This window comes from Oryctolagus cuniculus, chromosome 4 (genome assembly GCF_964237555.1).
Source record: "Oryctolagus cuniculus chromosome 4, mOryCun1.1, whole genome shotgun sequence".
Classification (NCBI taxonomy): Eukaryota; Metazoa; Chordata; class Mammalia; order Lagomorpha; family Leporidae; genus Oryctolagus; species Oryctolagus cuniculus.
The window spans coordinates 104979369-105003369 of NC_091435.1; the positions used below are offsets into that span (position 1 = coordinate 104979369).

The 24001-nt window shown below is 36.3% G+C and overlaps 1 protein-coding gene and 1 non-coding gene across 12 annotated transcripts in view; one reads left to right on the top strand and one right to left on the bottom strand.

Annotated features, from left to right (window-relative positions):
- Positions 1–24001, bottom strand: part of NAALADL2 (N-acetylated alpha-linked acidic dipeptidase like 2) — a 1435315-nt gene that overhangs the window by 854754 nt on the left and 556560 nt on the right. The gene's annotated exons all lie outside the window — the stretch shown is intronic.
- Positions 19230–19360, top strand: LOC127483082 (small nucleolar RNA SNORA61). Its single transcript, XR_007909048.2, has one exon. It is a non-coding gene; the product is annotated as a small nucleolar RNA SNORA61 (small nucleolar RNA).

The following is a 24001-nucleotide window of genomic DNA, read 5'->3' on the forward strand; positions in this document are numbered from 1 at the left end:
CCTCTCCCAGCCTGGGACATTGCTAGTATTTAGTAAGTGAACCAGCAGATGGAAGCAGTCTCTTTGTCTTCTTCTCTTGCCTCTCAAATAAATAAATTTTTAAAAATTATAGCTGTATAGCAGTATAGGCCACATAATTATGTGAAAATTAGTTTAAAGGTATAAATCACAATATAAGTGGCAATCAGCAGGAGTGGTGCAATATTATGCCATACAGTAATCACAGGCAATGATTGAGAGTCTGTTGGTACACTAATTAAACTATGATATTTTACAACATGCAGAGCAAAGCAAGTGACTGCCTCTTTCAAGAAAACACATGGGCAGAAAAATGATAAATGCTTGGATATGAACACCCTTCAAAGGAGAGTAAAGCTCCATGAAGATACTAAAATTTTGGTGACAGCCTTCAGGTGGTTGTTTTTCTGTCCCAGGAAAGTTAACAATATCAGTAGGCATAAAGCATTGGCTGCATTATTTGCAATGGGAGTACCATGTAAATATTTCTTGTTCTTTTAGTGTCATGTCTCTTAAATGTGAGGAATTTGTTTCTTATGTACAAAGAGGATCACAGAGGAGTGTCAAACATGTCAGTCTTAATAACTGGAATGCTGTATAATCTATGGAAGTGAAAATAGACCTTAGCTGATCATTAAGTATTTGTGTACTTGGTAAGTTCATAGTAACTAGAATAAGGCTTGCTTAACTCGCCATTTTCAATTGGTCATCTACCAAGAAGTATATCATGTCTGTTCATAGAAGATTATTATGGCTGAAAGCAAAAGTATTTCTGACATCAATTATCATTTTCATTGTAACTCAAAATTTAAGCACTCAAATTTCTGAACAGATATACTAATAGCGTTTTTAAGCCACATCTTGTTTCTTTTTCTTTCTTGCTTATGAAAAGTGGCTTAGAACTTGTTAATTCACTTGCTTCCGGAGGTATCTGGAAATGCCTAGTAAAATCTCAAATATATAGAACTTTGTAAAAGGCATGACCAATTCACCTTGTGTATGCATTTGATGGATGCTTTATACACTAATTTTGACATTGATATAAGAGCCATGAACATGGAAGAGTCCTCCCGTACATCTTTATTGCAAATGGAAATATTGCTACTAAGAGACAAGCTTGGGTCAGTATTTAGAATGATTGATATTTTTGAATATAAACATGGAGACTTGTAATCCAAAAGGTGGCATTACTGCACTGGATGTTGATATCATTTTTGGCAGGTTTGATGACACCCTAAATCATGAAGGATGTTGTTGCAGGACCACCTTTCATGTACTTGCCACTCTGATTTCCTGCAGTAATGAACTTTAGGGGCTCTGCTTCATAGCAAAAGCCATGAAACTAAGGAATGCACATGTGTCTCAAAAGCTGCCCAGAGAAGCCAGAAGGGGCTGAAGAATGCTATAACCTGACTTCTTCTTTCCACTGAAGCAGAGAATAGAAATTCTGCTTCAGTGACCTGCTAAAAGAATAATAATTCTAAATATTATTTAGTGATAACTGTACATTTCTAAGATGAGCAGAAAAATGTTAGATGAAGAGATTATTCTGGGAAGATACAGGTATATTTCTGTTCTTAATTTGGGTCTTCATTCAGGGCTTTGGAGTTATTTTATTTTGTTAAGAGCCTTTTCAGGAAAGCAGATTTTCAATCTTATGGAAATAGGTCTGCTGATCACTGAAAACTTTGGAGGATGAACTAGGACACACTGTCAACATAATAAGGTTCCAGGATAGAGGACTCCTTATTCGAATAGAATTGTATGACCTTTCCCCTATTCCTACTGACATCCAAGCTGTGCCTGAATTGGTCAGACAGATTCAAATCCCTTGCCTGCCACTTAGTAAGTAACCCTGGGCGAATCACCTGCATCTACCTTGCAGTGTAGTTGTGAGGATTAGCAACAGAATATATTAAGTATTTATTTTGATGCCTATAACATGGCAGGTATTCAGGATATTCTGGCTGGCTATTTTATTCAGTTCAACCCCACAATAGCACCTCCAGGTTTTATAGGAAATGAGATATAATTAATAAGCTTCAAAATTATTTAAAATCACCCAATTATTTCTGCCACACTCATTATAAAATGGAAGTAGTTATGTTGTATCTTCAACTAAAATATTGTTAACAAGCCTAATGATTAGGATCCATATAACTATTTATACAAATAGCTATTTGACCTTTTCATGTCAAATATAGTATTAAATTATTGAAAAATTATGGTCTAATAATAATAAAAATTCCACTTCTCTTATTTAATGAAGTTTCTCTATATAAAGCACATTTCAAATACACTAAAATATTACTTTTGGTTAAACCTCAGTGAAAACCTCTTTAGCATTGTGGTAGTAGTTCTTAGACATTCATTTTATACTGGACCAGAATCTTGTTATGAATATTTTTATAAGCAGATTGTTTATAATATGACTATATATCTAAACATCTTTCATTATCAATATAATAATGCCACACTGTAAATGCATCACTTAACACTCTGTTGTATGGATTTCTATATTCTATTATAAATTCATCATTAGCTGTACGAATAACGTATCTGATAATGAAATCTCCATGAGGATACGGATTGTTTTAATTGCCAATGTATGTATATAATCTAGCACAATGCCTGCCACAAAAGCAGTATTTACTATTGGTTTGAAATGTTTTGAAAAATCTTTGTAATTCTAATCATACATAAATTATCATAAAGTGCTGCTATATGTCCAAAACCAGACTAAAACCTAGGAAAACAAGGCATGATAACAAATTCATGAGGTTACAGGATACTTACTAAAATATTTTAGATATTAACCCCAGGTGGTTTTCTTATAAAACTTAGAAATGTTTTTAAACTAAAATAAAAATTGGTGACCTGTTATTAATCTATCCCAAGCCTTATTGTAAGAATTGGAGATAAAATAGTAAAGAAAATAGAATACATTAATGAGGAAGGCATCAAACATGAAATTATAAACAAGACAAGTATTTTCATAATTTATTTGACAGGCAGAGTTACAGAGAAGCAGAGGCAAAGAGAGAGACAGAGAGATCGATCCATCCATCTTCCATCTGCTGGTTCACTCCCCAAATGGCTGAATTGGCAGGAGCTGAGCTTAGCTGATCAGCGCCCATGTGGGATGCCAGCACTGCAGGTGGTAGCTTTACCCGCTATGCCACAGCTCCGCCCCCAAGACAGGCACTTTTTAAAATAGGATTTGGATACTTACAGAGCTAATCGAAGTGAGCTGAAGGAGAGCTCCATAAGAATGCACATTTTAAGCCTGTACTGAGAGATTGAATAGAGGTCCTCAAGTTATAAATATGAAGAATTCAGGCAATGGGAAAAATGAGTACAAAGATGAAGACTTAAACTCTTAGACAATGAAGAAAGAGACACAACCTTAGCATGACAGACTCACAGAGAATCTAATTAGGAGTGTCAGAACAGGAAGCTCACTCAGCTACACGGAGCAGTAAGAAGCTGAAACAGGACTTCATCAGCCATGCTTAAAATACTAGACAATGGGACTGGGGCTGTGGTGCAGCAGGTTAAGCTATGGCCTATAGCTCAGGCATTTCATATGCATACTAGTAGGAGTCGCAGCTGCTCCAATTCTGATCTAGCTCCCAGCGCCTGGGAAAGCAGTGGAATACAACCGAAGTGCTAGGCCCCTGAAGCCATGTGGGAAACCCAGAAAAAGCTCCTGGATCCTGGATTCATCCTGGCCCAGCCCTGGCCATTGCAGCCATTTGGGGAGTGAACCAGCAGATAGAAGATCTCTCTCTTTCTCTCTCTGTAACTCTTTCAAATAAATAAATCTTTTTGAAAAATGCTGATGTTACCTTGAAGATAATAGAAACTAAAGAAAAGAGAAAATGCATTAAAGGATGCCAAGAACAGAGCAGCAAGAAGGCTGATTAGGAGGTGTCGTTACAGTGGTCTGCATGAACTATGTTGTTGTCAATAGAGAATAAAAGTAGAAAGATATCTGATGTATATGTACAGTTGATAGAATTGAGAGTTCTGGTTGGGGGAGTCCAATTAATGTTGTGGATTAATTTGACTTCAACTGATATCTCATGAAGTATAAATCAATTATTTTCATAGAAGTTTGTGCTACAAAAGGACTTATTTATTTTTGGATCTTTGGATCATTTCCATGTGGTAGAGACCACTGATTATCCCTGCACCCATCATTGTTTCCTTTATCAGTACTGATAAAACTCTGGATTTTTAGCAAGGTGTATGTCTACTCCCCAGCCTGTCCTGCAACAAACTATGGCCATTTGACACATTCCTAGCCTAAGGGATAAGAACAGAGGCATAATCTGTGTCTTCTGAGAAGTATTCTTAAAAGTAAGCAATGTGACCTTCATCTCCTTTTTATCCAATTGACCAATGTCGGTGGGATGGCTGAAGCTCAGCAGTGATCTGGACTAAGCATGAAAGCCAAGTGAGAGGAAAGATGAGACAGAGGGAGCATCATATGATGTTAGCCTTCCTGCCTACATTTGACTTCTTTCAGTAACAGAGAAATTTCTATTTTGTACAAGTTACTATTATCCTTAGACTAAGTGTTACATTGACTCTGTATATTGATTTTATAAACATTATATAAGGGATTTGTCATGAAATCTGAGAGGTTCACATTTATATCTTTTGTAACTTGCAGTATTAGTTTAACTGCTACCTGTGTCTCTAACTGGCTGCAAGGGGATGTCCTGTTACTTGCTAGAGACTTGCTGTATTAGTTTCATAGGGCTAGCATAACTAATTACTGTAACTGGATGGGTTAAACCAACAGAAATTTATTCTTTCAAAGTTCTAAAGGCAAAAATTCTAAAACTCAAGTTATGGGTATCGTTGGCTCTTTCTGGGCAATGTGAGGGAGAATATGTTCTATGTCCCTCTCCCAGCCTCTAATGGTACTCAGCAATGCACAGCATCTCTTGGGTTGTAGCCACATCATTCCAATGTCTGTCTCTGTCACAAGCACATGGTATTCTCTCAGTTGGCCTCTGTGTCTTCACATGGCTTTTTAACAAGAGCACCAGTCATTGGGTTTAGGCCCACCCTACTCCAGTGAATCTCATATGAATTTTACCATATTTATAAAAACTACTTCCAAAGTCACATTACAGGTACTACAGAGTAGGGCATCAACATATCTTTTGGGGGTATACAATTCAACCCAACCCATAACTCTTGCTGCATTTAAAATATATATATTTTATGAATTCCCAATACCTTGCATTCTTACTTTTTAATTTCCAAAGGTGTACCATAGATGGCTAAAATAAAATTGTATGGACAAAGGATAATGAGGCTATCTTCTTTCTATGGGAAAAAAGAAACTACAAATGTAATATTTTAAATGTTCATCATGTTAATTATTTCAATGAATTGTGAAAATTATAATACTTTTTAATCTTATCGATAAGACTTGTGACCAAAAAGCAAAGCAGGAAAAAACTTATTTTTTTTCCTGAAAATTCCTAAAATTAGACATTTTTTAAAATAAACTTGCACATAGTAAGTACTCTATATATATTTAGTAGGTAAAAAACAAGTGGGAAAAGTGTAATTTGGTCTTTTTATTTATTGGAGTATATAATACATGAAATAGTCATTTGCTTTTGATTAATTCAGAAGTATTAAAGAACTACCGGGTGAATATAATACTATTCAGAATGTCAGTGTTTCACTTCCCGAAAATTTGGATGAGTCTCTTGGAAATGAAGAATATATAAAGTAAATAAAACCCCATCCCACTAGTTGCTTCTATGCAACTACATGATTTATTTTACCATTTTCTTTCTTCTGTTTCCTGAAACACACCATAGTTAATATGATTTCAACAAGGCAGGAAAAGACACAGACATTTCTTAGTGCCTAAGCTGTGATGAATACATATTACCAAAGTGCTTCCTAAAATAAAACATCTTTATGTCTTATCAGGCCGCCAACAAAGAAGATAACAAAAATCAGTCCTAAAAGCAACATGAGAGTGGCCACTCAAGCAGCAACTTTTTAATGCACTGCCCTAATGGTAGGACAGCTTTTCCCCTAAGGTTCAAGTAGCTTTATTTTGAACACATTTCCCTTATTCTTTTAAGTGGTTTTCAAAAATGTATAAATATATACATACATATACATTGATTAATTTAAGAAATCTTGAAAAATGCCTTTAAATCACTCGTCATGATTTCATTTCACAGAGTAAAGAGTATAGCTGAACGTGATACTAAAGCATTAAGTGTTCCAAATGGTGTGTTTTTGAGCCTAGTCTCAAAATTTAATAGGGCAGTTTTAAAATTCAGTTTATTCTGAGTGATATCATGACCTTTAAAAATGTTTGCTTCCATGAGGTAATATGCAATGTATTGGTTTATAACCACACAGTGTTTGTTGATTTGATTATGCTTTCTATTGAAAAATATAATTTATACATAACTAATATCATATTAATAAAAACATAATAATTAGTCCTATAAATAGGAAGGTAGCACTTCTAAGTTATATGTAGAAAGAGGTCCAGGCCCCTTATGAAAGAGAAGAGGGAAAAAGGAGAGCATGAGATTGGGAGGGAGAACGAGAGAAGGAGTTAGGATGAGACAAATGCGTTTTCTACTTTCATTATTGTGGTATGTATTGTGGGTTTAAAATCTTCTTGGGTAAAATTTTACCCAAGAATATAGATGGTCACATATGGGATTTAGCAGTAAATCTGAAGAAAGTTGTTGTCTGCTTTATTGTGGCAAGCTACCCTCATAATTCAAAAATGATATTTAATCTGGACAAGGCAAGCAATTTTAAGAACTGGCAATAAACTGGAGTAGAAATCTGCTTTTTTTGTAATTTATACACATTAATATACACCATCCACATATTTTCAATCATATGGATTATTCATTCATTTCCAAATGTCTTGTATCATTTATCAATTTGTTCAACCTAGATTTTATGGGAAATTTGTGTTCTAAGTACTAGGAATATATCATGTAATAGTAAAAATTTTATGAATTCAAAGAGGTTAATTTCCGGTAGACAAATAAAATGGAGCAATCATATATAGTTTATGTAAAGTGATATTAAGTTCTAAAAAATAATACAGGAACAGGGAGTACAGACTTGCATCAATAAAGTGTGGGGGAGACTTGCATAGGTTTTGCCATCAAGTATATAAAGAGTAAACCAGACATGTAAGAGAATGCATCACAAACAGAATTGACATTAAAGGCAAAGACTTAGAGGTAACAACATACTTGTTTCCTGTGCATTGTAGCTGGAAGGAAGAGAATACTAGGAGATGAGGTCAGAAATGTATAGCCGGCGCCACGGCTCAATAGGCTAATCCTCCACCTTGCGGTGCTGGCACACGGGGTTCTAGTCCCGGTTGGGGTGCCGGATTCTGTCCCAGTTGCCCCTCTTCCAGGCCAGCTCTCTGCTATGGCCAGGGAGTGCAGTGGAGGATGGCCCAAGTGCTAGGGCCCTGCACCCTATGGGAGACCAGGAGAAGCACCTGGCTCCTGCCATTGGATCAGCACGGTGCACTGGCAGCAGTGTGCCAGCCGTGGCGGCCATTGGAGGGTGAACCAATGGCAAAAGAAGACCTTTCTCTCTCTCTCACTGTCCACTCTGCATGTCAAAAAAAATGTATAGTATAGATGATAGTATAGACGTCCCTCATTACACCCATATGAATGTGTGTTTTTCTAATTCTGTAGAGGTCACTCTTAAATGACTTGCCTATGAGTACTCTTGGTGAATAACAGAGGTAGGATATCTGATCCTTTTTTTTAAAAAAAGAGTATGCCACCTAGTGTTGATATCAATGTATTCACTTGTATGGGATCAGGGTTTAAATGCTGCAGTGCCTCAAGCTTGTGGGAACTTCTTGCTAATGTGCCTGGGAAGGCAGCAGAGGTGGCCCCTGTACCCATACGTGAGACCTGGAAGAAGCTCCTGGCTCCTGCCTTCAGATTTGCCCAGCTCTGGCCATTGGCCATTTAGAGTGAACCAGCAGATCAAAGATATTCTCTCTCTCTCTCTCTCTCTCTCTCTCTCTCTCTCCCCATCTAACTCTACCAACTCTCTCAAATAAATAAATCTTTATAAGAAAAAAAAAGGGGGACAGGCACTGTGGCATAATAAAATAAGCTTCTGCCTGTGGCTCCAGCATCCCATTTGGGCACTGGTTCATGTTCTGGCTGCTCCTCTTCAATCTAGGTCTCTGCTATGGCCTGGGAAAACAGCAGAAGATTCCCAAATGCTTAGGTCCTTGCACCTGTGTGGAAAACCTGGAAGAATCTCCTGCTTCCTGGCTTCAGATCAACTCAGCTCCAGTCATTGCAGCCATGGGGAGTGAACCAGCTAATGGAAGACTTTTCTGTCTCTCCTTCTTGCTGTCTGTAACTCTGGCTCTCAACTAAATAAACAAAAATCTTTCAAAAACAAAGGAAGGAAGGAAGGCAGGCAAGCAGGCCGGCAGGAAGAAAGGAAGGAAAGAAAGAAAGAAAGAAGGAAAGAAAGGAGGAATGGAAGAAAAGAAAACCATTTATGCAGGGTCTAGAAAGTTATAAAACATTCAGGTATATGGTTCAAATCTCTGAAAAATTGCACAAATGAAAAATTACATCAGAAGAGGTGTTATAACAATTAATCAAGTTATCAAACAAATTTGTATATCCAAGCTGTGCTAGACAAAAAGGAAACAAAATGTGTACATCTTTTTTTTCTATATTTACAAAGTAGCTTTATTCTTAAAATGTTGAAAATACATAAATGTGCTTAAATCAAAATCAATTATCTCAAATGAAACAGGAAAAGCATTTATGGAGGAGGGGTTCACAAATGTTTATCTGTAAATGGACAAACACAAATGCCTCGAGGCTTAGTGAAGTATATGTTCTCTGTCACAGTTACTCAACTCTGCCACTGTAGTGTGAGAGCTACAATGGACAACACTAAATGAGTGGACATGATTGTGTTCCAAACAAGCTTTAGTCATAAAAAGAGGCAGTGGCCAGATTTGTCCTAAGGCTTGTGGTTTTCCAACCTCTTTCTGGATAGATTAAAGAAAAAAACAGCTCATCTTAGTTTGTTTTATGCTGCTATAACAGAATAAAGACTGGATAACTTATAATGGGTGGAAATATATTTGTCTCATGGTTCTAGAGACTGGGGAATCCAAGATCAAAGAGCAATATCTGGTAGGGGACTTTGTGCTGCACCATTCTATGGCAGTAGAGGGAAGAGCAACAGAATGTGGGAGTGACAAGAGGAGGTTGAACTCATCTTTATAACAAACCTACTCTAAGATAACTAACCCATTCTTGAGATAAGAACATTAATCCATATTATAAGAGGTGATGAGTTCATGGGTTAGTGAATCAAAATCAATTCTTTCCCTACCTTCCATCATTGTTACACTGGGGATGAAGTTTCTAAAACAAGAACTTTACGGAGCAGATTCAAACCAGAGCATAACCATATCACATAAATATGAAAAGTGGAAATTATTTTATGGAAGATAGTGATTTTATAAAATATATAGTCAGGAATAAATATTTGAATTCACTTACAATGTCTCAAAGAATGTTAGCTTATAATATTGGATACATTCTCCTTTTGTCTCTTTTTTTAAAATTTCCTTTAAAGTATACAAATTTCATGTATTAACTAAGTACAGATTCAGAAACACAGGGATACTTCCCACTCTACCCTCTCTCCCACGCATGCTCCCACCCTTCTACCTCTTCCCTTTCCTATTCCAACTCCTTATTTTTACAAAGGTCTATCAATGTTCAGTTTACTTTATACTCATAAGATTAACCCTACACTAAGAGTTCAACAAATAGTAGAAGAAAAAAGCACTGTTCCTCAACAGTTGAGACAAGCGCTGTAAACAACCCCTGAGTCTAAAGTTGTTAATTTCAGTCCTATAGATTACCTTTTTAGTACTCTATTGGTTAGCACAGATCAGGAGAAACATATGGCATTTGTCTTTTTGGGATTGGCTTATTTCATTGAGTATAATGGTTTCCAGTTGCATTCATTTTGTTGCAAAAGACAAGATTTCATTTTTTACCACTGTGTAGTATTACATAGTGTATATATATATACCATAATTTATGTTTTTTTTTCTGGACACAGTATGTTCATACATAACATATTCATTAGTTTTATTAACATTGTTATACATCGTCCTTCTGATAACCTTCATATTGGCTATAATGGTGATAGTATTTTTTCTTTCATGCTTTTAACAAGTTTTATAATTATTGTGACACTTAATTTTACAGAAATACTAATTCTTAACAAGCACACTGACTCACAAATTACAATCTTGTAATATCCACATAGTGTGGGATTTCTAGGAGGTTTCTGGAGGGGACCCATCTTAACATCACACTCTAAGTGGTTCTCCACCAAGTTCTTTCAGCACATAGCACATCTCTGGGCCTCTGTTGTCCCCATGCATTGTTAGGACTGTCCTGTCTGTGATTAGCAGCAGGCTAACTCAGACCTGATAAAGGAAACCAGGAAAACTTGTGGAAGGTTATAGGGTATCTCATGAACAATCAAGTCAGAAGGGAATAATGCTTCAGATACAACTTGACTTACACAGTTGAACGCCACCAAGATGTCACAACTCTCTTTTCTGCCTGTCTAAATGTTGGTTTCTCCATTTTTATCCTTTGAGATAAGTATTCTTTAAGTTCACATAGAAAACAGAACTACTTTACAAAGCTACATGAAGAGAACTTTGTTGCCAAAACAAATGTTTCGAAGCAATAAGACAAAAGTAAGATAGTGATATCAGAAAAGTTATGGGAACAGATGCCAAATGAAAGTTAAGTGCTCTTAGAAAGTGATGTTCTCTTAGCAAATATTCCCCAGTGTGCACTTATCCCTTTCAAAGATGTGGCATAATTGACTTTGAGTATATAAAAATAAACCAAAGAGTTTTAGACCACATGGCTGTTATTTAATATTTTACCTGATTTGGACCAGAGAGAGCTAAAAAGATTTTTTCCATCACTCTCTTAGTTTATCTGGAGTGAATAAAGATTAAAGGTAACTTAGTAGCTAGATTAGTAAATAAATCTACTTTAGCACAATTTCTCCCATTCATCCCAGTTACTCTGGCCTAAAACAGCCTTACTTATAAACTCTCAATCTGATGCTTGTTAGCTTGTAAATTGACCCCAAATTCACTGGCAGTGCAACAGACTACATATATACAGCCTACTGTTCTCCTTCTGGCCTCTAGGGTGGCATTTTTTATCCTATAAAAGAAATTAAATAGACATGTGTAATAAGACTTGAGAGAGTGACAAGGCACCATATACCACTTCATTTGCATTCGCAGATTATTTACATACTTTTAAAACCTTGTTTTCTATTTACAGTGAGTTATATAAAAAGTCCACCATCTTTCCAATAGTGATTAAATTTAAATAGAAATTTTACAATGAGAAAATTAACTGTCAAAAATGAAACCAATACCCATAAGGAAGCTGTATATTCCTTTTTGCAAAGCTACACACACAGTAAAATGCATCAGCCACAGGTTCACAGCATCCAGCAAGAAAAAGTTTAATATCTAAATATGCTTTAGGTTTGGTTGAATGTGAAATGCAAACAGTAATAACAATTTGACAACAGAACTTTCTAATATTATGATGATATCCCATTTTTTAGGGAAAATATCTGTTCAAATGATTTAGAGGTGGCTGTTAAAAGCCCAAGGGCCCCCTACACTTAGCAGGACGATGAAATGGTTTCTTTCTGCTTTCCTTTTTCCTCAGACTCCCAATTATATGGAACCATGTTCTATTAAGAAAAACAAAAACAAGAAAAGCCTTCTACTAGTATAATTGGGTTTAGAAGCAGGTTTAAATAGCTTGGAAAAGTCCTGGTTTACAACATTCTCCATAACTCTGACAGAAAAGACATAAAGAACTTTAGATAATAATGTCCAAATCTCATGAATCATTCAACAAGTGTTCACTGCATATTTAATATGCATACGGTTCTGTTTGTAAAAATGAATAAAATGAAGTATCTGCATTTAAAAAAGTAAAATCTAGTTGTAGCAACAGAGTTATATGAAACAAACAACAAAGTATAAGAGCAGACTGCCCCATCTCCAAAAGGGGCATCAGAGGTTGTGAGGAAAGTATCAGATGGCAGAGGAGGCAATTGTCAAGGTGGCTGGAATCCAATTGGAAAGCTCTAAAGTGCTGGGAGTCTTCAGCTGCACCTTAAAGAGCTTCAAGGTCTCAAATAGGCCTGGGAAGAGGGAAAGGCAACATAGGTGGGACAACAATGAGCAAAGAAGGAGAGATGATAATGAGCAGAAGCCAGGCAAGTCAAAAGCGCAGATTCGGTTTCAGGGAAGTAGAAGTATTTAAGGCTATTACCTGCATATCTTAATCACAGTACACATTTTTTTTCATTTTCTTGAGTGTATTTTATGTATTATTTTTATTAAAAGAAATAGAGATTTCATCTATTTCAGAGATATGATTCTAAAATAACTATATGGTTATCCTTTCTCTCTCAATCTTGCACTTATTTATTTCCCCTTATTTTTTGTAATAACTTTTTTTTTCTTTCTTTCTTTTTTTTTTTTTTTGACAGATAGAGTTAGACAATGAGAGAGAGAGACAGAGAGAAAGGTCTTCCTTTTCCGTTGGTTCACCCCTCAAATGGCCGCCACAGCTGGAGTTATGCCAATCTGAAGCCAGGAGCCAGGTGCTTCCTCCTGGTCTCCCATACAGGTGCAGGGCCCAAGCACTTGGGCCATTCTCCATTGCCATCCTGGGCTACAGCATAGAGCTGGCCTGGGAGAGGAGCAGCCAGGACTAGAACCCGGCGCCCATATGAGATGCTGGTGCCGCAGGCGGAGGATTAGCCAAGTGAGCCACGGCACTGGCCCCTGTAATAACTACTTTCAATTCACTTTATAATCTTAGGCTTAATACACCACTAGCCATAATGTTCAACAAGTAAAATGTAGAACTGTATTGGAAACCCAGTGTATTGCTTTCAGTCAAATGCTGTTATGATGTCTTAACATTAACTCAGAGAAAGTATAGTAATCAGTTTTTTGTCATTGTGATAGAATACTTAAGCTACATATAAAGAAAGGAAATGTATTTTGTCTTACGTTTTTGAGGTTCACAGTCAAGATCAGATACCCACCCTCCTAGGTTTGGTTGTCTAGTGAGGCTGGGGGATGGATGGAAATGGTGTGGCAAGTGAGGAAAAAGAGAGGGTAGCTGGGCCTGACTGTTCTGATAAAACAAACTTCTCACAACTACTTTCCCAGGCAATGCCCCAAATGACCTAAGAACCTCCCAATTGGCTACCTCCTAAATAGAATAATTGGGTTAAGTCTCTAACCTCCCAGCAACAACCACCATGATCCTGGGGTTTAAAGTCCTATATAACTTCTAGAGCCAATTCATGTTTGATGTATGCAAAGCAGTATGATTTCTAAACATTGTGAAGATAATTTGCAGCAATAGTATTTCCAAATAAGTTCAAAGATTTCTTTAAAACCAAAGCAAAAAAATTAATAATTTGATTTCTGAAGTCAAGTAAAATGAAGTACATATATACCAACATATATTTGTATTACATCTTTAAAGCATTTTTCAACTTGCTATTAACATGGTGACTTGTAATTGTCTAAAAAGAAGCTGGTGATCAATTAATGCTGTGAAAGTGTCAATCCAACATCTAAAGTCACAGTATTTCACAACAGGAAGGCTTATTCTTACTCTGTCCTCTGCTCCCTTATAGTTTGCATATAAATAGACTACGGACATTTCAATGTGTATGTTTTAATTGTTCATTTACCAAATATTAACTGATTCCCCTAATATGAGTCAAAGTTAAAGAGCCAGGCATATGTGTGTGTGTGTGTGTATATATATATATATATATATATATATATATGGAGGTTCACTTTTGAGACTAAGGTAGATTGTACATGAAAATAAAATATAGCCAGCATACAATGTGGTAATGAAGAGCCATTGCACTGGATTTGTATTCCAAATTTAACTATACTTACTGTTCCTTGGCTCTGAACAAGTTATTAAGCTGCTTCTGCTCAGCTGCTTCACTTGAAATTCAAGGATAGTAATGGTATCTACCTCATAGGATCTTTATGAATATTAAATTATCTAAAATATGTAAATTACTTAGAATAATCCCTGGCATGTGTGAAAACACAGAAATAACAACTGACAGTATAATTTGTATAACCTTTTTATTCCACTCAAGAAATACCTCAGCAAGAGGTAGCACCTATTCCCAATAAGCTTCATTTTTTTCTGATGCCATAAGTTGTAATTTTGAAATACTAATCTATTATTGTCACAATCTTGTATACTATAGTCTGATGGACAGTTTCATAGTTGAAATTCAATGACGTTAAAGCCCCCTTTCATGTGATATTCTCAAGTGAAATACATTCTTTGTAGAATAAGAGTCACAAGAGCAAAAACCCAACATTGAGCTTAAATAATTGAGTTCAAGAAAGTTACAGGGTATTAGGAAAAAATAGGAATAGGTATATGGATCAATGTGCAAGCAAAGAGGTGTCTGGACTCCCAGAAAGCTAAAATAAGGGATATTGACAAAAGCAGCTACTCAGTCTTAAAGGTCACTTTAATCAAGAGAAATAAACACAGGTAAAGATTAATTTATTATCATTCTATGTGAACTAGGATAGAGCCTATTAAACTTGAGTGTGTGAATCACCTGGGGAATCTTGTTAAAATGAAATTTTGATTGTTGAGGTCTGGGAATGGGCAAAAATACTTTTCTACTTAGAGTATAAACAGATGGGCAGTATCAGCATCACCTTCCGGCTTGTTGGAAATGAATATTCTTCATCCCCATCCAGACCCACTCAATCAGAACCTGCAGGAGAATCACACTCATAAGATCTCTAAGTGACTACCAGAATCATTCAATTTTGAAAAACACCGGAATCCAGGAGCTGGGGCTATGGATAGAGTGACCATATTGACCTGGTTATCCTGGAACTTTTCTTATTTTAGTATTTAAAATTTCCTGTGTGAGGAAACCCCTCCTACTCAGATAAACTAGTACAGGTTGGTTGGTCATTTTAGCTACTGATCCCCTATAAATGGGACTGGAGTTTTATGAGCAGGCTGCACTGTTTTAAAAGGTCATAACTGATAAAGTATAATTAGCATATCGTTTGCTATCTTCTTCCAGCTGCATAATCTTGAGCAAATCCCTGCCCCTCTCCAAGGCCTAGTTTCCTTACATGTAAAATGAAAATGATATCTTGCACACATGATGGTTTTAAGAACTAAATGAAATAAACTGTAGGGGTTAGTGGTGTAGGGTGTTGTGGCACAGCACTTAAGCCACAGCCTGTAATGACAGCAAGCCATACAGGAGCACTGCTTGGTGTCCTGGCTACTCTGCTTCTGATCCAGCTCCATGCTAATATGCCTGGGAAGGCAGCAGAAGATGACCCAAGTGCTTGGACCCCTGCCACACATGGGAAATACCACTGGAGTTCCCATTGTGGCAATTTAGGGAGTGAACCAGCAGATACAAGATCTCTTTCTCTGTCTCCCCTTCTTTCTCTGTCACTCCGCCTTTCAAATAAATAAAAATAAGATCTTTAAGAAAAATAGAAATGTAATGTGATTGAGTATGCTCTACATACAGATTTTTTAAGCAGTTGCTATTATTACCAGTGGATAGTTTTTGAAATCAGTGATGGAAATCTCTGGTTTTGGTGCTATTAGCATAACTGATTATAATTATGGATTCCAGCTTCAACTCAGCAAAAGAAAAAAAAATGAGAAGAAACTGGAACAGAGGAGAAAGAATAAATAAAATGGTGCGATGAGAGGGTAAATAGACTAAAGGCACTGTCCTATCAGTAGGCACTGAATATTTATTCAGGGTTTCTAGGGTCCATCTGCTTATGCCTTTAGATATTTTATTTGGCTGCCCTTGAGCTACAATGGGAGAGTTGAGTAGTCATGACAGAGTTGAAAGTATTTTCTATCTGGATCTTCATGGAAACATTTGACAACCTCTGTTCGAAGGAATCTAAAGAAGACTTCAAAAAGGATGGCATGCCACATTCTGGGGAGCATCTGCTTGCATATATCTCTATTGTAATGCTACGCTACATTAATGTTACTCATTGATCTGTCTGCTTGATGAACTGAATGTTTTTCAAAGAACCAATCATGTCTTACTCATCTTCAGAACCTAACAAAGAACTTGGTTCATAAAAGATGGGTCAGAAATGCATGCTAAAGTTTAAGTATATTTCATATTTGAGATTTAGAGCAGCCGATCAGTGAACTGGAGAAGTAATTTATATGTCTTTAAATAGGCACTAGACATGGGAGAAAACTGACTTCTTGCTAAGAGCTAATTTGCTATTTTTATGTTTTTCAAATATACCTATGTGGCTCACCGATGAAAGGTAATTAAATCTAAAGTTTTTCTTTTGGAGTGAAAAATAACTTCCACAACCTCCTGCAAAATCTAACAAAGCCACAGTTATATACAAAAATAACAATTTGATAATTTTAACATTGAAAAATATATGTGGCAAAAGCTTGAATAGTTTTAGTTACTATTTCATGTGTTCATTCAATAACTAATTAGCCAATAGTTCTCAAAGTATTTATCAGGTATAATTCAGGAACCTTATTTCTGAATGTATTTAGCATTCTACAAATAAATCTTAGCCTCAATTAACTCCTTGCTATTTTGCTAAATCTAACACACTGTTTTAATATCAAAAATAATATGGCCAATGACATTAATTAAGGAGTTATTTTATGAATAACTGACACATTTTTGAGAAACATTGCAAGAGATTTGCTTTCTTCAGTAAGTTAGAGTACACAAAATTTAATGCATTTCAAAGAAATCTAATGAATGTCAAGGCCAGGACTCCTTAAGAAAAGCTTGTACAACACAAAAAGACAATTTTAAAACTACAACTCGGTAGAGGAAATTGAAAAATATTCACTTATTAAGTATATAATTTCTCCCTATTAGCTTCTGTCATTAGCCTGCTTTCAAATGTTAATAAAGTAAACTTCAGTTTTGAAAGCTTTTATAATGCCAGAATAATGGACTGGGGAAAATTATTTTATATTTATGTTAAATTCCTATACACAAGCCGGCGCCGCGGCTCACTAGGCTAATCCTCCGCCTAGCGGCGCCGGCACACCGGGTTCTAGTCCCGGTTGGGGCGCCGGATTCTGTCCCGGTTGCCCCTCTTCCAGGCCAGCCCTCTGCTGTGGCCAGGGAGTGCAGTGGAGGATGGCCCAGGTGCTTGGGCCCTGCACCCCATGGGAGACCAGGAAAAGCACCTGGCTCCTGGCTCCTGCCATCGGACCAGCGCGGTGCGCCGGCCGCAGCGCGCCGGCCGCGGCGGCCATTGGAGGGTGAACCAACGGCAAAAGGAAGACCTTTCTCTCTTTTCTCTCTGTCTCTCTCTCACTGTCCACTCTGCCTGTCAAAAAAAAAAAAAAAAATTCCTATACACAAAACAAAGCAGTTACTTTATTATCTATTTATTGTGCTTCAATTCTAATGTAAAGGAAATGTGGACTGTGCTCCTGCAATGTTGAGAAACTAGTAGTAAGTTTATCAATAACAGTGGTGTTTTCACTTTTGTTTTCTTAATTTTAATGGAATGTTTTGGTCTTTTATAATCATCATAAAGTTACAGTCTTTAAGTTATATTTTGCAGACAGGATGAACCCAGAAGATATTATATTTCTTATAAAATTTTTACATTTCTACAGAGTAATCAATGTTTTTACTTCACCTAACTGATTATTCTTCATTGCTGGTAACATAAGCATATGCCATTTGATGACAGGACTACAAACTGGTTTCCTACCATGATCTACAAATGAAAATGATTAAAATACAGGTTTATCTTAGAATGGGGAACATGGTTCTTAGTAAAAGAAAAAGAAAATCTTGGGTGGGTGCTGTGACTGCAGATTAAGCCTCCTGATTCAAGTCCCAGCTACTCTAGTTTTGATGTAGTTTCTGGTTAATGTGACCTGGGAGGAAGTAGGTGATGGCCCAGCTGCTTGGATTCTTGCCACTCACATGGGAAACCAAGATGCAATTCCTGACTCCTGGCTCTAGCCTGACCCAATCCTGGCTGTTGCAGACATTTGGACAGTGAACCAACATGGAAGGTCCCACTCTCTCTCCCTCTCTTTCTCTATGTCTCTGGTATCTCTATCTCTGTAACTCTGCTTTTCAGTTATTCAAATAAACCTTATTTTTTTTAAATCCTTTGCTTTCTCAGACATGGAAAAAATCCTGGTTAACTATGAGTTTCCATTTGTTGATGTGCTGGCTGTAATGTAGATATTTTAGCAGAATTTGGTCACACATTCCAGATTATTTCTAGGTTTCACATGAAAAAATGAGAGCTGAAATTGTGAATGATTATATTGATTTACATATAAAGTTAAAATGTAGCATTGTTTTGGTTTAGGCATTTTCAACTTACTTCAAAATGTCTTGACAAAGGACATAAAACTACAGAGCTGGAAGTCAACATGAAGTCTCAGAGTTCACTCTCTGCCTGACTACCTTGAAGAAGTTAGCTATTAATATTATATAAATTAATACTATATAAAAATATCCAGTAGTTTCCAATTCCTGAAGTCTATTACTTTTGTAGAGGATTAGAAATAAGAATTAAAAGAAATAATTGAATGATAGCACTCATACTGATTAGAACTTCAATAATGCCAGGGTAAAAATACCTGAAGGAGGGGCTGGCACTGTGGTATAGTAGGCTAAGCCTTCGCTTGCAGTGCCAGCATCTTAAAGGGGTGCTGGCTCATGTACCTGCTGCTCCTCTTCCAATCCAGCTCTCTGTTTATGGCCTGGGAAAGCAGTGGAAGATGGTCCAAGCGCTTGGGCCCCCAACCCATGTGGGAGACCCAGGAGAAGCTCCTGTCTTCAGATTGGCTCAGCTCCAGTCTTTCTGGCCATCTGGGGAGTGAACCAGCAGATGGAAGAACTTTCTGTCTCACCCTCTCTCTGTAACTCTGTCTCTCAAATAGATAAATAAATTCTTTAAAAAATTCATGAAGGAAATCTTAACCTAAGGAAATATGATTAAAAGCCTTGGCTCTACCCTCTGGTTCCCTTTTCCATCTGACTGGCACATGGGTCTTGATGGTAGTACAAGAAACAAAAATGATGCTGAAGCTGGCTTCACAGTGTTGTAGTCTGATATACAGCATAGGGCCAACCTCAAACAAGGTGGAACAAATAAAAAAGAACACTTGCTGTGTAATCTTCACCAATCTTACTTGTCTTTGTTTTATTTTTTTTATTTATTTTTTTTCTTTTTTTGTTTTATTTTTTTCTTCTTTCATTTTTCTTTATAATGTCTTCTTCATCTTCTACCTTCCTTTTCAATTTGACATTTTTCTCTTACTATGTATTTTAGACAACTGTCTTCTTCATTAAGGATCGGTGGTCTTTGCCAGCCTGCCATTATAGCAGATGATAGTTTGAGGGCACAAATCAAAATCAATAAATAAAACAGACTTCAGAATGAGCTCTCATAATAATCTAAGATCTTCTTTTTTTAGAGTAAGGTGGGTAAATGGTAGGCACACAAGTTAAGAGACAGGAGCAGCAGTGCCCAGGTAGATAACTCCATAAGCATTCAGCATGACCTTAGTTCGGTATATTTTATAAAAAGAAGAGTAGGTAGTGGAAATTGAGCTAGTTGGTTGAAGAACAGTTGGCCAATAGAACTTATGGTACATAAAAACTTAAATGAAACATAGTTTTCTTGAAATTCACCAGGACTTAATACAAAGAAAATTATTTCCTATGTGCTCTACTGTTATGAGGAACTATGTCAAGGGTATCCTGCTTCCTTCCCAATTTTTCTGACTTTCCTTATCCCTGTATACATAGAAAGCTGAAATTGTTTCCAATTCAGTATTTTTAATATGATGCTAATAATCATATCACTATCTTATCCCTTTTCACTCCATTCAGATAGCGTTATCATTAGTTTATGAAATAAATCACTGCATTTCTATATTTTCATTCTCTGTTTAAGTAATAATGTTCCAGCAATATAAAGGTTGGGATTAAAAATATGAATTTAAGAAACTCCAACTGATAAGTAATCTTGCTGAATAAAAGATGTTCTAGTAGAAAATTCCATAATGTATTTTCATCTCATTCTTTAAATGCAACTTACAAAGTCCTAGTAACAATTCCATTACTCATTACCTGTTGCAGTCTGAGAAATATAATTGAGGTCAGAAAATGTGATTAAAATATAGGGTCTGAAAAACCCACAATTCATCAACAAAGAACAGAAAAGTCAACCCAAACAACTTCTTCTAAGGGAAGGATGCGCTTATTTATTTTTAAAAAGATTTTTTAAAATTATTTATTTGAAAGTCAGAGATACAGAAAGAGGGCCATACAGAGAGAGAGAGAGAGAGCAAGAGAGAGAGAGCTCTTCTATCTGCTGGTTCATTCCCCAGATAGCTGCAATAGCTAGGGTGGCCCAGGCTGAACCCAAGAGCCAAGAACTCCATCTGTGTCTCCCTGTGGCAGGTGGGCCATCTTCCACTGTTTTCCATGCTATTGGTAGGGAGCTGGATAAGAGGTGGAGCAGCCAGGACACAAACAGGTTGCACATATGGTATGTCAGAGTCTCGGGCAGTGGCTTTACAGTTTATCCCACAATGACGACTTCATGATGTGCTTATTTAGTATAGGAAAAAGACTGGCACAAGTTTTCCAATTTTGAGTTAAAACAGCTCAATTCTTTTAAACTATAAGCTTCATTTTCATGGCAGAAGTTTTTAATTTTCTAAACTAATCAAGTGTTTATGGCATCAAGAAAATTATTTCCATTATAGTATTTGAGAGACAAATATTAATCTGCTTGATGTTTTCACTTTTTAATCCAACTGGTTTATCCTTGTATGCTAGTAAAAAATGACTTATCTGGATAAAATTCACTAAAAAGAAAATTCTGTAGCCTCAGCTATCAGGTTTTCTCGTCACATGCTTTGCATTCTTTGTCTTTGCCTCCCACCTTTTCACTGTCTTTAAACTGTCAGAACTCGTAAATGCTATAGAACAGTGTGAACAGGATCTTCTAAACTCTGACACACAAGTAGGTAATGAATCACCATTCAGTCTGATCTGTCTGCTTCTGATGGGGTTGCTGCACAATCAACATTTACACACTGCTTACTACTGACAGATGATGACTGTTGTGAAGACACTTGGAAAATACTGGTTGAGCAGTTTAAGGACATAACAAAACAAGCATGTTTTATATGATGTAACTTATGATTTTGATTATTTGGAAAGTAAAATATATTAAAAAATCAGAACAGTCTTTAAATCAATAGAAAATTTGTGGATTTCCTAAATGATATCAGCTAAGGTTAATGAAATCACAGTCTGGTTAAGAAATTCATATTGCATTCTTTTGTATTAATTACAGAGCAGCTGGGTAATTTCTATGCAGATGAGATCCAGTAATTTCACATCATTAGTTCCACATCTTATGGGTTTTTCCACCCTTTTATAGAAGAATTATAGTCAACTGTTCTCTATTATCCTTTGTTTTTTGTTACATTCTTGATATTGATCTGTGCCATTTGAATCTTATTATACTCTGTATTGTTAGCCCCTAAAAGAATAAGATAATTTATTTCTATAAGGAATAAAGCAATGTTAGTAAAAATTCAGAAATTCAATTGTTGAGCAAACTGACATACATGTACATACATGTGAGGTAATTATTCCAAAAATTTTTTATTTATATAATTACTCTCTCTTAAAATACTTTATTTGGTTGTCCAGTTGTCACATTTCAAGTGTTAAGAACCTTTAACTATTTGACATGCTGAGGAGAGATGAGTTGTAAGTGAAATTTGCTTATGATTTTTTTTGCCCAGGACATTTAGTTCTCCTCTAAACTCTGACAGTGTTCACCTGATTCTGTCAACTTTTAAGATACACATGGTTGGAATCAAACATATTTAACCAGGTTCTATTACCAGTTACACATGACATACAGATAAAAATGGATACAGATTTGTTATTTTAGCAATTTTCTGGGTTTCACATTGTACTGAGTTGACTAGTTTCACCTCTCCCCTCTCCTACCCCAACTCATCCACAACTTGTGAATATAACTATATTTGAAAAAAAAAAGATATTTGCAGCTATAGTCAGGTGGCCTCTTAATCAAATACATTATAAGAAGAGAGAAATTTGAACAAACACATACAGGAAGAACACAGTGTGACAATGAAGGTCCAAGGTCAAAGTGGTATGCCCATAAGGCAGTACCAGCAGCACCAGAAAATAAGGGAAAGACATGAAGATAGCATGAACCTGCCAGCATCTTGATTTCAAATGTCTAGCCTACAGAACTAACAGCAGAAATGTCTGTTGTTTTAAACAGTGTCTTAAAATGCCGCGTTAACTGTGAAAGAGTAAATTTTTGCTGTTCTAAGCCACGGAAGTTGTAGTACTTTGTTTGATAGTCCTCAAGAAAAAACATGTTATTTTAAAATTTTCTTAGTTTTCTTATCTTTCAACATCAATGATTTACATCTCTCCTATGCAAATTTATCTACCCAGACAAAAATCCTTAGCAGAAACGGAGTTTTCTCCAAGAAGGCACTGGGGGCACCTCCTCTGAGAAACCTCATTTCCATGACTTGGGCAATCCTCCTTTTTCTTTATTTTTAAAATTCTAATGTATTTTAATGGATTTCTATGATCTGTAGATGCAATTCTAGAAACATAATGATATTCACTTCATTCTTCTCCCTTCCCACCCCTCTCTCCCTCCCATTCTCCCTTTTTTTGGTTTTTGACATTATATATTTTAAATTTATACTTCAGTGAAAAAGCATAATACTTAATAAGTATTATAAATAAGAGGTTTAACAAGTAAATAAGTTTAACAAGTAAAAAGCAAATAAGAAGTTTAACAAGTAAATAAAAAGTTTAACAAGGAAAAAGCAAAAGACCCTAGTTTAGAGGGAAGTAGATAACAGCTATGAATAATAATTGACTGGAGGCAGGCGCCACAGCTCACTTTGGTAATCCACCGCCTGCAGTGCCAGCACCACGGGTTCTAGTCCAGATCTGGGCACCAGATTCTGTCCTAGTTGCTCCTCTTCCAGTCCAGCTCTCTGCTGTGGCCTGGGGGGTGCAGTGGAGGATGGCCCGAATCCTTGGGCCCTGCACCTGCATGGGAGACCAGGAGGAAGTACCTGGCTCCTGGCTTCAGATCAGCGCAGGGTGCCAGCGGTAGCGGCCGTTTCGGGGATGAACCAACGGAAGGAAGACCTTTCTCTCTGTCTCTCTCTCTCACTGTCTACCTCTGCCTGTCAAAAAAATAAATAAATAATTGACTGGAAAAAATGACCATTTCACCTATATACAGTGAATTTTAAAGTAATCCAGATCATTAAAACTATAGGTAGTGTAATATTCTAACTACTGGTTTGATAAAGGTATAACACAAAGTTTTTTAAAAAAACTACATTTACAGAAATACTCATATACACAGGCATTCGTTCTCTATCTTATTTTGTTTTAAATTTTAGCTCCCATGTATAAGAGAGACTATATCTTAATCTGAGAGTATTATATACCTTCCTTTTATAACATCTGTTACAATTGCAATTTTATATTTGCTGTGTATCTGGACAAAGGATATCTCACTCCTTTGAAGACTGAAACAGAAGATCTAATATTGAATCCCAGAGCTCTAACACTTTCTAGTCAAATAAAATAACGGAAAGTAGTTCATTTACAATTTCTCTACATGTTCATCTAGACAAACACTGTGATTCACACAATTCTATGTTTAAAAAGATATTGATAAGTAATG